This window comes from Callospermophilus lateralis, chromosome 13, assembly GCF_048772815.1.
Source record: "Callospermophilus lateralis isolate mCalLat2 chromosome 13, mCalLat2.hap1, whole genome shotgun sequence".
NCBI classification, from domain to species: domain Eukaryota; kingdom Metazoa; phylum Chordata; class Mammalia; order Rodentia; family Sciuridae; genus Callospermophilus; species Callospermophilus lateralis.
Genome location: NC_135317.1, coordinates 23,902,414 through 23,916,059, shown reverse-complemented (window position 1 = coordinate 23,916,059; position 13,646 = coordinate 23,902,414). Strand labels below are relative to the sequence as shown.

General features: G+C 40.4%; 1 long non-coding RNA gene and 1 pseudogene across 1 annotated transcript; one reads left to right on the top strand and one right to left on the bottom strand.

Annotated features, from left to right (window-relative positions):
* Positions 1–331: 331 nt before the first annotated feature.
* LOC143379182 (uncharacterized) lies at positions 332–6,166 on the bottom strand. The gene is made up of 3 exons (XR_013088433.1): positions 2,698–6,166; positions 1,536–1,611; positions 332–1,455 (listed from the first exon to the last, which is right to left on the bottom strand). It is a non-coding gene; the product is annotated as an uncharacterized LOC143379182 (long non-coding RNA).
* A 704-nt stretch (positions 6,167–6,870) lies between these two features.
* LOC143379582 (mitochondrial nicotinamide adenine dinucleotide transporter SLC25A51-like) lies at positions 6,871–7,514 on the top strand (annotated as a pseudogene).
* Positions 7,515–13,646: the final 6,132 nt, after the last annotated feature.

Here is a 13,646-nt window from a genome sequence, read left to right as displayed (position 1 = left end):
CCACTTATGGACTAAGACCTCTGAAACCGTAAACCACCACCCCCCCCCAATTTTTTTTCCCTTAAGATGTTCTTGTCAGGTATTTTGGCCACAATGACATAAAAGTTAACTAAAACAGAAATATACACAGTAAACTATAAAATTCCTACTTTATCACCCCGCACACATACACACATTCTACAAAACTGATCTACCTCTATTAAAAATATATGTGTCCTTCTTGTGTTTTCTAGGCATTGGCACATGTACACAGCTAGAGAGACATTGGATGTATCACACTATATAACAATATCGATCAGAGATTTTTCAAATTGGTGCATGTATGTTTATTTCATTGTTTTGAACTATTACAGTTTTCCATAGCATAACTATGCCATAATTATTTTTAACCAATCCCATGTTGATGGCCCCATGTGAGATGATTCACATATGTTTATAGTCATATGTATTATTATATATGTATATTATATATCATTCCTTTATATAAGACATTTCAGTCCTTTCTGAATTTGTGCTCATTATATATATCTTTCCACATAAGACTTTGTCTGCAATTATGCCTCAAGACAGATTTCTAGAAGCTAAGTCAATGGAGAAAAATAAATAAACTTTTTTATTAGAACAAGATTATCATGCTTGGGTTGTGGTAGAGCGCTTGCCTAGAATGTGTGAGGTACTGGATTGGATTCCCAGCACCGCATTGAAATAAATAAAATAAAGGTCCATTGACAACTAAAAAAAAAAACTTTAAAAAACATTTGATGCTTAATTTATCCAGTTACCAATCAGAAAGTATGCACTGTACACAATGTATAAAATGTATACACATATGGGAATATCACCTAGTTCCCCCCAAATATGTACAATGCCATGTGTTTTGTATAGTTACAATAAATTTAATTTTAGACAGTCTACACTCTTGTTCATCAAAAGCTACATTTTAAAAACTTGCAAAGGAAACTTACAATGAAAGTCATGAGTTTGACATGAGTTTTGGGAATCTTCTTAGCCATTCTCAGGTAAAACAAAGTTGAATGTAGAAGCCCCAAAGCCACAATTATGTCTCACAAATACACCAGGAGAACCACTTAAACCAAAGAGTTTTAGTTCTCTATCAGCCACTCTCGGGGATACAACTTCACAGATCTGATGACCAAAAGCTTAGGCTCTGCAGTTGGACAGACACAGATCTGAATCTGTCTGACAACTTGAAAGTGCTCCCCCATGTCATCTTTCCTGTTTTGTTCATTGTCACAGCATCCTTTGCACGTATCCCGGCTCTCCTAGATGGACCTCTTCCTGCCTTTGCCAACAAATCCATCTTTCCCACACATCAGTTCACATGCCTGCAGTTCACATCTCTTGCAGATTCCTCCGATGCCTAAAGGGGAAAGTTTGCCTTCTCTCTGGAATGTAGGATGTTGTAACAGACCTTTGCACTCACCACTATGATAACTGAAAGAGGAAAAGAAAACTGGATAAACAAACACATATTTCAATAAAAGCCACTGGTGGTCAGGTGGGGTGGTACTCACATGTAAGCCCAGCAATTTGGAGATGAAGGCAGGAGGGTCACAAATTGGAGGCCAGTCTCAGCAACTGAGCAAGACCCTGTCTCAAAATAAAAGTTGAAAATATTACGGATGTAGCTCAGTGGTATAGTAACCCTGGATTCAATCCCAAAAGCCACTGAAGGGCTGTGGATTCAAAGAACTCGAGAGAGAGTGAGACTCTTCCCAGGTGGATTGAGTTGGTCACCACTCCAGAGGTAATGAGTGAGTCAGGATGGACATGTATGGTCTGAGGGAGAAGCAGGAATTTTGCTAAGATTAACAGAAGCAAAATAGATAAGTCTAGTGCTTTCTACCCACCCTTTTCTCTGCCCTCTGAACATTCAAGGTTTGTTTACATTCTTTTCATTTTACAAGATCTTAGAGCTGGAAAGGCTATTTTAAGTTATTCTGTCTGGTTCAAAGGTTCTCAACTTTGTCATGTTAGAATCATCTAGGGAACTTTTTAAATATCCATGGGGACAAGGGGCAAAGGGGCAATATTATGGTTTAATGTGAGATGTCCCCCAAAAGCTCATGTGTGAGACAGTGCAAGAAAGCGTAGAGGTGAACTGATTGGGCTACGAAAGCTGTAACCTAATTTGTGCATTAATCCACTGATAGGAATTAACTAGGTGATGACTGTAAGCAGGTAGCGTGTGATTGGAGGAGGTGGGTCACTGGGGTGTGCCTTTGGGGTATATATTTTTTCCCTTGCGAGTGAAGATGCCTCTCTCTCTGCTTCCTGGTGCCATGTCCTGAGATGCTTTCCTCCTCCACACCTTTCCATCAGGATGCCCTACCACACCTTGGACCCAAAACAATGCTGTCAGCCATTTACAGGCTGAGACCCCTGAAACTGTGAGCCCCAAATAAACCTTTCCTCCTCTGAAATTGTTCTTGTCAGGTCTTTTGATCACAGTGATGAGAAAGCTAACTAAAGCAGGCATCCAGACCAATCCAAATGATCTCTTTGGAAGGCCACAGGTGGACTGAGAAAGCAATGACATTGAGAAGCTCTGGTTTAGTTCACCCGACTCATGCCATCCCTCACATTTTATGTGTTAAAATAGTTCAGATTGTATCGTTTCTGTTGCTGACTTCTAATTTGCCTTGTCTCTTCCATAGCACCCAACACAGCGTTTACCTGTGGCAGGTATCTAGTGCATGCTCATGGGGTGATAGGCTCAGCCACTCCCAGGGGAACCAGTCTCTAGGAACTCAGCACCAAGGCCAGAACACATTTTTTTAAGCCACAAATTTAATACTGAAAAAAAGAAAGAAGAGAGAATGACATTTTCAATCCAGAAAATAATAATGTTTACACTTTTATATTGACCCAGAAAAACTAGAAGTGAATAATTGCCAGGGAAATCATATCAATAAAAATGAAAGGTCAGTTTTCCCATCTCACAAGACCCTCTGCTCCCTTGGGCTCTCTTGCCTTCCTGGAGACTCACAGATTCTTCTCTAATCAAACTGGATCCAGCAATACAACAAAGACATCAGCTTCATGCTCACCTGGGAAGTGTGGCAACCTGGTTTACTCCCTGCTCTACCTGTGATCACCTGTGTGATGAGGAGGAAAAGTTTTTAACCGCTGAGCCTAGGTTTTCTTATGTATGATGGCAGAAGCTAGGGCAATAACACGCTCGCCAAGTCAAGAGGACAGTTGAGTGCAATGCTGTTGGTCTAAAACGCCCTGCAGGCATTCAGATGTTCTTCTTGCTTATTCTTTAGGACCCTTCCTACATTCCATGGTGAGAAAATCAAGTTAAGTTCATAAAAGTTTCCCCCAACTAGAGAGGATTTGTTAGAGGGGGTCCAGAAGATGCCACAGCAGCCGAGTGGGAATGGAGATCTGGAATGCCCAGGGAAAGGGAAGTGAGCTTTTCTCTTGCTGCAGAGAGAGCTGAACTCTTGAACCAATGGCATGTGTTTTCCTTTGTTTTGCCTTGGCCTGGACCAGCCTAAAAAGCAGTGGGCGGATGGATGTCGCTGCCGATTTCCTCCTTATTGTTTGGACAGACCTACATTCAGAGGGCTAATTGTTGGCATCCTTGTCTTTCTTCCCCACAAGAAGAGGGCTTTGTTCAACAATTAAATCAGGCTGTCTGAGAGGCAAAGCTTTTCCATTTCAGATCAAGATTTGGCCCCAGAAATAGAAGAAATATTGCCTCCTTTTTATTTACTGACAACACTTCCTCCCTCCTGTTTAGCTGAACTCAAGTTTTCCACCCAACAGAAATACTGCCCTGCCATCATGGGTATTAACATCCAAGTACCAGGAGGTGAGACCTCTGCCAGCAAGGCGGACGATGAGGATAGTTGCTTTGGACACTTTGTTTCTACTTCCAGGGACTGAATCAAGCCAAGGTCTGGCTCCATAAGGGCCATCACCCTCCACCTCACTTGGTGACGTGTGGCATTTCCAGGAACATGAAGCCCGAGGAACAGGGAAGGGAAGCAAGCGCCCCAGTCTCTGGGTTCCACCTGTGAGTTGTTGCCTTTCCTGGAGGCTCCTTTGGCACCCAACTTGCAAAACTGACATTTTTCTCTGATGTTCCAGAGCCTGCCTAAAATTATTGTTCTGGGATTAAAGGATCGTGTTTTGTGGTTTTGATTTGAATGTAAATTGCTTCCGTCTTTTCTTTAGGAAAAATTGCCAGAGTTTTCTCCTGCAAAGGGCATGACAAACTCACTGCTTAAACAGGAGACTTTGGGGATCTAGCAGGGGGACAGACACCATCCAACAGCAGCCCACAAGGACAACGGGGTGAGTGGAGAATGAAGGGACAGCACAGACCCTCTGTGAGAAGAGGGAAGAGGAGTGGGCCTACAGAAGGAAGAAGGAAATTGGCCTCAGTTAGTAGCTGTTGCTGCAACTGGCAGTTTAGAGCATTTTTTTCTCAGTGCCACGACAAGTCTCAGATATATCCTGGGGCACTGTTTACGAGGAAAGTAACTCACTGTAAAGAAAGAGATCAAGGGTTGTTTCAGTCCCAACTGCCGTGACACCTAAAGTCACCTTTGCTCTGTGAGCCTCAACACCTCCTCTGTGAGGTAGGAGAGTTGAACTAACAGATCTTGAAGGTCTCTGCTCTAGCAATCTAGGGTTCTAAGGCTCAATATAGGTCATCTTATGAGTTCCTGCTTCTCTTTGATAGGAACCGATGTATTTTCTCGCTCTTGTAAAAGTTCTTCCTAGTACATTCTTGGGCAATAACAGAAACGTCATAAACTCTGAATGAGTGAACCAACCTGACTGAACTCAGTTTTTCTCACTTGTACATGGCACTGTCTGTGAGTGATGGCATCTGTCCTCAACTGCCCTTGGGTTTCTGATTCTATCCTACTCTTTTGTGAGGTGCTGATTTGAAAGACCAAGAAGGAACTACCTGTTCAGATATAACCTGCTTGCAGTTGAACCAGTTTATACTCCTCTGTGAGAAAGTTCAGATCCTTGACTGGGCTGAGATATGCTTTAGGGTCACCTGACCCAGAGTACCTGCGTAAGACAGCTTTTCCTGGGTCCTGTGCCCATACTCTCAGACCTGGTCCAAATTGGACAAAGGCTCCTGTTTCTCAAAAAGAGAGTGAGCCATCAAATTGGTCCAGAAGGACCAGGGTGTCTGCAGAAATTCCCCTTCCCTTGGACAGAAGCCATATTCCTGTGACCCATGGTAGAGGAGGGAGAATAGAGAGTTCGGTTCTTCACGTAGGGCTCCCCGCGTGGACCACGTTCTTAGTCCTGGCAAGTGAGTTAACGTCTGCTCTGCATTGGACACCTGGGGTCCACAAAGGCACCGCTAATCCGATGAGGCCAACTTCTCCCCTCAGTGAGCTGGGGGAAACAGATAGAAAGCCCTGGAAGTTATAGAATGACAGAATAAATAATTTCGATCACACTTTCTTCCCCACCCTGTTTGAGACCTGCCAAGTAAATTAGATGAAAAAAGAAAAGGAAAAAAAAAAAAGTCGCAGCAGAAAACAGCCTTGGCCCCTAGGGAGAGCCAGGAAGGAAATGGCTGGCTCAGGTGGATGGGATTCCAGAGAGGGCACCCAGAGGCTAGCATGGTCAAGGCTTAGCCCTGCTCCCTTTCAGAGGCAAGAGGGTATCTCAGTGGGGCTACTCCTTCCTGTTCCTCTCTCTCTATTTGTGGTTCCTAATTGACTTCACAATGATGCATTCTGGGATTTGATTATAATGTAAAGAAAGTCTTGGGTTGAGCGTCCCTTAAACCCTGGAGCTGGATTCATTGTCCCAGGACCCGCTCTGCCTGGAGTCAGCAGCCCTCCATCTCCAACCATTACATTGCAGTTTCAAAAGAGGTCTCTTTTTGGTTTCCCTTTTAATGAGACACCTCTGAGACACTTGCATTCTTCACACAGCTTTCTTGGTCATGGTAGAACTCTAAGGTCTTGAAAGTTTGCAGTAAATCAGTTAGACCCTTAGCTAATAAGTGTGCTACCGAGTCTTTAAATGTTTTCTATTTCCAATTCTTAGAACAAGGACCTGCCTATACCAGGCATTCAAGAGATACTTTTTGTGGGTACAGCCTCCCCCTCAGTCAGATTGTAGAAATCTCACAGGAATAATTACAACGAGTCCCTCTAGGCTGGATAGTAACTAAAGCTGGTGACACCCGAAAAAAAAAGTCTATAATTTTATAATTGTATTCTAAGAATATTAACCCTTAGTTTTGATAAGTGCACCACATTTTTATAAGATTCAGACTTTAGGAGAACCTGGGAGTGTCTGTGCCATATTTGCAACTTCTGGAAAGCTAAAATTATTTCAAAATTTTAAAAATATATATATTTCAAGAATCATCTAGTCTCATGCATCTAAGAAATCTAGGAAAGCTAGCTTGTAAATGTCCAGGAACACAAGTTTTTTCTTTAGTTACATGGACTTCAGTCTAACAGTTAGTGAGGAACCAAGTTACCTCCAGAACTCAGGTATCCTAACCATCTAGTCCTGGGTAAGTCTATACAAACACTGACTGCATAAAAGCCATGACGATAATGTGGAGTTTTTAAAATATTGTTTTTAAAAGAAAAAACAGACAGTGAAGAATAGCAGATGATGCAGCCACACTTGTCACTATCCTGCAAGTCTGCTCCTTGGGGTATGGGGCCAGGACCCAGGGCCATAGAAATCCAGTTATCAAAATTGACTCTGGAAAAGAGAAAATAACAAGCTAGTAACAATGGAAGAAATTAGGAAAGTTGCAAAAAAACAATCAGCCCCCTTATCACCAGGCTCAGCTAGTATGACAAGTTAAAGGAAAAAAAAAAATCAAGATCTTAAGCAAACATGTTGGGGTCAGAAGTTCACACAAAGAGACCACTGATCCTAACATCCTCAAAACAATATATATCACCTCACATTACAAATGTTGGTGAAATGAGGTATTACCTGTGTGGCTGCTACAATGGAGCCATCTCACATTCCTTTGTCAGCCATAGCTCGATGGAATCAATGCAGTACTTCAATCGAGGAGAGATGGATTTTGACACTTTTATCACAGAATCCTTCCCCCATTAATGCAGAAAACTACCACCCTGGCATTATGTTTGGTCTAAATGAGGATTTGTCTTGCCTTCTCCAAAGCCACAACAGTATCCTAGAGTTTGCAACCCATAGTGTGGCAGCAGTATTTTCAGGGACAACAGGAGACATTTTCACTCCACTGGAAAGACTTCAGACACTGCTTCAAGACCACAAGCATTTTGACCAATTTATAAACACTTATCAGGCTTTCAGGGCTGCAATGCCATGGAATTGGAGAGTATTATCAAAGTCTGGTGCCCAATCTTTTCCCTCATGGATTCAGCATCCTCTCTTTTAGCCTTTGAGGTCCCTTTAAGGAGCATCTGCCTGCTGCAATGACTCATAGTGCTCATTTGGTCAATGACTTTATCATTACAGGAGAAACAAAAGACATTGATCATATTTAATGTGGTAAAATTTCTTTACATTCTGTGAAGAAGGAAATTATAAAATGTATCAAAAAAAAACAAATGGAGATATATATCATGTTCATAGATCATAAGACTCAAAAGGATAACTATGTCAACTGTTTCCTACACTGAACACTAGCTTCAGTCTTGGCATTTCAGAATGAGGAAAGGTGGATGTTTCAATGTGTGCTAAAACATCTTGTTGCCTATAAGGAAAAAGTAAAATCAGACTTCCATATAGCACTATTCACAAAAATCAGTTCTTGCAAGATAGAAACCTAAATGCAGAAGACAAAACTGTAAAACTGTTAGATGAGACTGTAATAGAATCTTCTTATGACCTTGGAGTATAAAAGGGTTAGATACATATATATTTTTAAAAAGAAAACCATAAAAGGAAAAAATTAAAAATTCAAGCACATTGAATAAAGAACTTCTGTTTATAAAAGATGGCATTAAGCTAGAAATCCATGCCTCTTATTCTGTGGTAGAAAGAATTACAAGAAGATCCCCTAAATTCCTTCCCCTGTATATATGTCCTTGCTTAATCACCTCTCCAGACCTAGGAATATCACAGAATAGTCACTTCTTTGATTAGGTTAAGTATATGGCAAAAGTTGATAGCATAATCATTTCCATGATTATCCTACATTATATAACTTCTCTTTCAGCTGCAAACAGTCTGCTAAATATCTGCCATAGCTATCTGGAAAAAGATACTTCCGATGGTTGTTAATAGGTATTGTAAGCAGCAATGTTGTTAGGACCCTGAGTGCAATGTCTAGGAGTTGAGAGTGACTCTCAGTCATCGGCCAACAAGAAAAAAAACAGGCCCTCAGCCCTACAACCACAAGGAATTGAATTTTTCCACCAGCCTGAAAGAGGCACCAAGCTCCAGATAAGAACACATTCCAGATGATTTTGGTTTTGTGAGACCCTGAGCAAAAAAACAGCTATCACATGTCGGGCCTTCTGACCCACAGAAAGTGGAAGATAATCACATGTTGTTTTAAGTTGCTAAGTTTGTGGAAATTTGTTATGTAGCAGTAAATAACTAATATGTACTATTATAGATAGATTATAGACCTAAATGTAAAGCCTAAAACTATGAAACTTTTACAAGAAAATATAGACAGAAGTCTTTATGACCTTGAGTTAGGCATTTATTAGCTACAACACTAAAAGCATGGTCCATGAAAAAATTGACAAATTAAATGTCATCAAAAATGAGAACTTCTGCTTTTTGAAAGACAGTGTTATGAAAACAAAACAAAAAAATCAAAACAAGTCATTGACAGAAAGAAAATGCTCACAAGTCACTTCTGTCCAGAATAAATAAAAAACCCTCAAAACTCAATGATAAGAAAACAAATAACCCATTTTTTTTAAAATGAGCAAAAGCTTTGAATAGACACTTCACCAAAGAAGAGAGGTGGATGGTTAAGCACATGAAATAATACTCAACATCATTAGTTTTTAGTGAGGTGGTGATTAAAACCACAACAAGATACCACTAGACCTTCCGGAAGGGAAGGGAGTACTGGAAATAGAAACTATGCATTTTGAAGCATATTATAAATACCCCATATGAAAGATATTAGTGGACTACATTGTATAAGAATACTGAAAATGATCATTAAAAAGAAAAATACAATGATAGAAATAATCTAAGATTCACGTTATAAAGCAAGATAAATTATTATATTATTACCCATTTATTTTGTAATCATTCACATAGTGTGTACATAAAAATTTAAGTTATTTATGGAGGAGGTATTCTATAAACGATATATTTCTTTAGAAAAAGTGTATGTGAGTGCATCAAGCTTAATTTTTGGCTTTAGGAAATGAATAAATGAATATAGAAATCAGAGGTAACTCCATTCCTTTCACTAACCATGAAGTTCAGCTTTTTCCCTATACATATTTAATGAAAAAGAAAACTAGGATACAATCTACACAGTTTCTAGCAGCTAGCACATAATTTCAATTTTTGTTACCAGGAGGTAGACATTACTATATATTAAAAAGAAAGTAAAAGGAGGATTGGTGATTAATATAGGTATTAACAATCATATAAAATGATGCAGAGAGATACTCAAAGAATTCAGGTAAAAGTTTTTATTTCTTATTTAGAAACAATTTTAAACTTTCAGAAAAGTTGCAAGAGTGGAAAATTTAACAACAAAACAACTCATTACTTTTACTGAGAGCTACCTATTTTAACATCTTATCCTGTGTATGATTTTCTCTGTGAGGTGTATGTGTGCATGTGTGTGTTTGTGGGTGTGTAAATTTTTACTTAGTCCTTTGAGACAGCATGAACCTAAAATTTCATAGTAGAGTGAGAAAAGACAGAAGTTTTATCTGTGGGTATTTTTTTAATGTTTCTTAAAGTTCCATTAGTCCTAAAAAAATTTTTTTTCATTACATTTCTAAAGAATACTTCTGCTTTTACTTTGTTTTAGTCAGCTTTTCATCACTGTGACAAAATACTTGGGAAAAAAAAACTTAAAGGAGGAAAAATTTATGTTGGCTCATGGTCTCAGAGGTGTCAGTCCGTGGTCAGCTGACTCCATTGCTTTGGGGCTCAGGTGAGGGAGAACATTATGGTGGAAAGGCATGGTGGAGGAAAGCCGCTCAGCTCATGGCAGCCAGAAAGCAGAGAGAGAGAGAGAGAGAGAGCATGTGCGCAAGGAAGGGGCTGAGGACAAGGTATATGCATCATGGGCATGCCACAGGTGACTTGCTTTCTTCAACAAGACCCCATCTCTTTTACAGTTCTCACTACCAATAGTAACTGCTACGATTAGATATGTTTTTAGTATTTAGCATTCAATATTTCTTATTAATGTTCTCTGCTTTGCTCTTAAGGAACTCTCATTCAAACAGGATGTATACTTTGAGAGTAGTAGAAAACACGAGACCAAGACATGGAAATAAAATTATCATTACTTCCACCACTTCACCATAGGCCATGCAGAATAATTTCTAACAAAATGATTCTACCTTACATCAAAGGCAGGAAATCCCAAGGTTTATGTACCTTGATTAAGCACTGAGGGAGTCTTACTCTGTCTCTGGCCCTTGAGTTATTCTACATTGCTAGGGCAATGCAATTTGGTAAGATTTGAAGTGGGCAAGCTGTGCATTCTTGGGTACATCCATTCTACAAAAGGATGCATATGGAATTTTAAACCTGGGAATTGCTAGACACTATTGCTATTTCCTTTACTTCTTAGAAAATTTTCCCTTTAAGCTGCCAGTTTGAAGAACTCTGTCCAAATGGTTGTCTGGGCAGAGAATGGCCTAGGGGAAGGAGAGAAACTGAATTCAGGTTCTTAGAAGAGACTGGAGAGACGGTGTGTCCTCTTCTAACTGTTGAGGATCAAGAGTGGGGATTCAAAGGGGAAGGCACAGTTGGTAGGTTCTATTTTTCCCCTTGGCAGTAACCGTAGCATCTGATAAATGTCATATGGTCAAAATGGCAGCCAAGAATACGATGTTGGATTAATCAAGTGAAAAGCAATTTGGTTGGTAAAAGACAAAAAGGCATTTGCCTTTTAGTTTAGATCAAAGGCATTTACCTTTGGTTAAGATCTAGAACGTCCCCCAAAGGCCTGTGTTAAAGCCTTGGTCACCAGCCTGTGAAGCTCCTCTTGGGAGGTGGTACAACAATTAGGGTTGAGATCTGGAATGTCTGGCAAGGCTCATTTACTTAAAGCTTGGCTCCCAATGACCAGAGGTGGGACGTTTAGGAAATGATTGCATCCTGAGGGCTCTTAGCCTCATTAGTGGATTAATCCATTTGGTGGATTAATAATTTCAGTGGATTAATGGGAGATGGTAGAGACTGTAAGGAGGTGGAGCCTCGTGGAAGGAATGATGTCACTGGGAGCATATGCCCTAGAAGGGTGTATTTTGTGATGGCCCCTTTCTCTCCTTTGGTCTCTTTTTCTCTGCTTCCAATCTACCATGAACCTGGCAGTTTTCTTCCACCATCCCTTTTCAAATCAATGGAGCCAGTCAGCTGTGAATTAAAACCTCGGAAACGGTGAGCCAAAATAAATCTTTTCTATTTTAAGTTGTTTATGTCAGGTATTTTGGTTACAGCCTGAAAAGCTAACTCACATTAAGTCACCTGAAAGAGAAGGATGGGAATTCCCACGTGGGAATTTTGTCACCGAACATTATTTGCTGTGAGACTGATGTGCGGGGTGACTCGAGTGCTGCTTGGCATTCTCTGAGATGAATAAGACTCTGTTACCAGAGGTTCCAACGGAGGAGGTCTTGCTGCCAAAAACCAAACAGAAAAGGGAAGGACGGCAAGCAGGAAAGGAACTTTCATCACTGGGACCATACTGTGAAGGCAAAGTGGAATCAAGCATCTCAGTCCTGTCTTCCAATTACTGTCACGAGATTTCTTTAGACTTAGAGGAAGATTTGAGGCAGGTGAGAGGTATGTGTAATGAAGAAGTCTTGGTCAAACCATTCCTGGTGGATCATCCTCTCAGTTCTCGTTCTACGGGTGGCTCCAGAAAAGTCCTTATCACTTGAGAGAGCAGTCTCCATTTGCTGTGCAGGATGCAGAATGCCACCTATCAGACCCGTGATTCTAGAAGGGGGAAGTTGGGTCCCCATGAGATGATTGTTTCTGTGCAGGGGGCAACCTGACTGTGAGACCATGTGCCTGCAAAGCTACGCTGTTCAGGGAAGGTATAGGCAATGACAGGAGACGTAGGTCCCCCTCCAGGAGTCTGGGACATGATACTGTAAATGCTCTGAAAATCCTGCCCCAGTCTTGAAAGGGGATGAGATAAGTAAGGCAAATTTAGGGATAATAAAGCATGTATTAGCAGTATTAGCAGTTGTTAGAAGAATACTCCTTAAATGATTAATGTATCTATATGCAGAGTTAAGCAGATCACAAAGTTGTTAAGGTAATAAAGATACCAAGTAAAGGCTTATGCCAAGCTTTATCCTACTTTTAGATACTCATTGGACATCTGCTTGCTTTATTTATATTTATTTATTGCCTCTGGAGTGGAATGAGGGGCTTGTCCTATTCATTCATTCATTCATTTCCTAAAAGCAGGGAAGGACTATTATAAATGTAAGAAAACTTTTATGGCTGTTTTACAAAAGAGAAAATATGAACGGTGAGGATCTATCTATCTATGGCAGATACACCCCTTGGAAAGTGTACTGAAAATTGATGACCTGTTTTAGAGAAGGAGGAGAAAAATGCACACTGCATAAACCCCCTAGCTGTACTAGCTTTTAGTTACTTGCTTTTATCACTAATTTTAGAGGTCATGTAGCTAAGCAATATACTCGTATGAACTTTGCTGCAGATAACACCTCTGGTGTGTGGATCGGATGGTAATTGCTGCTTATGTTGTATTTCAGGAAATTGGAGGCTACTTTTATCTACCTCAGACACGCTGAATTGAAGAATGTGAGCTTAAAGTGAATATTATAAAACAATCTTCAGAACTCAAAATTTATCCTGTAATTCAGAATTTCAAAACTCACCAAGGCTTTGAATTTATTATTAACATCTTTTTCAATAAAATTTTGCTCAGCTTTCCTTTATTCTATAGTCTTCCTAAACTTCCTTCACCAAGCCAAATTAATTCCTCAGTGTGTACTTTCAACACCTCGTCTGTCTCTTGCTTAAGACCAATTATGTGTTCAACCATACTTACTGAGAGCCTGCCGGGCGCCCACCGGGGACTTTTCCAGGCAGCAAGAAGGGCAGCGAGCTCTTCTGCTCTCAAAGAGCCTGCAATCTAGTGGTGGAAAATAAGTTACTACAAACTCTGTGAAACAGTGACATATAGAAAAATAACGCAGGGCAGGGGAGACACAGTGACTTAGAAGACAGGGGAGCCTTGTTTTTGTTGTTGTTGTTGTTTTATTTTATTTATTTTACATATCCTTGGAAGGCCTTTCTGATACAGTGACATCTGAATGGGGATCAAGAGGAAAAGTGGAGTGATGGTCTTGTATACCTAGGGAGACCTTCCAGGCTCAGAGAATGGGGAGCCCAAAGGCCCTGAGTTGGACTCACATTCCCATGTTCAAGGACTGAGCTAGGCCGAGAGGCAAGAGCAAAATGAATAAGAA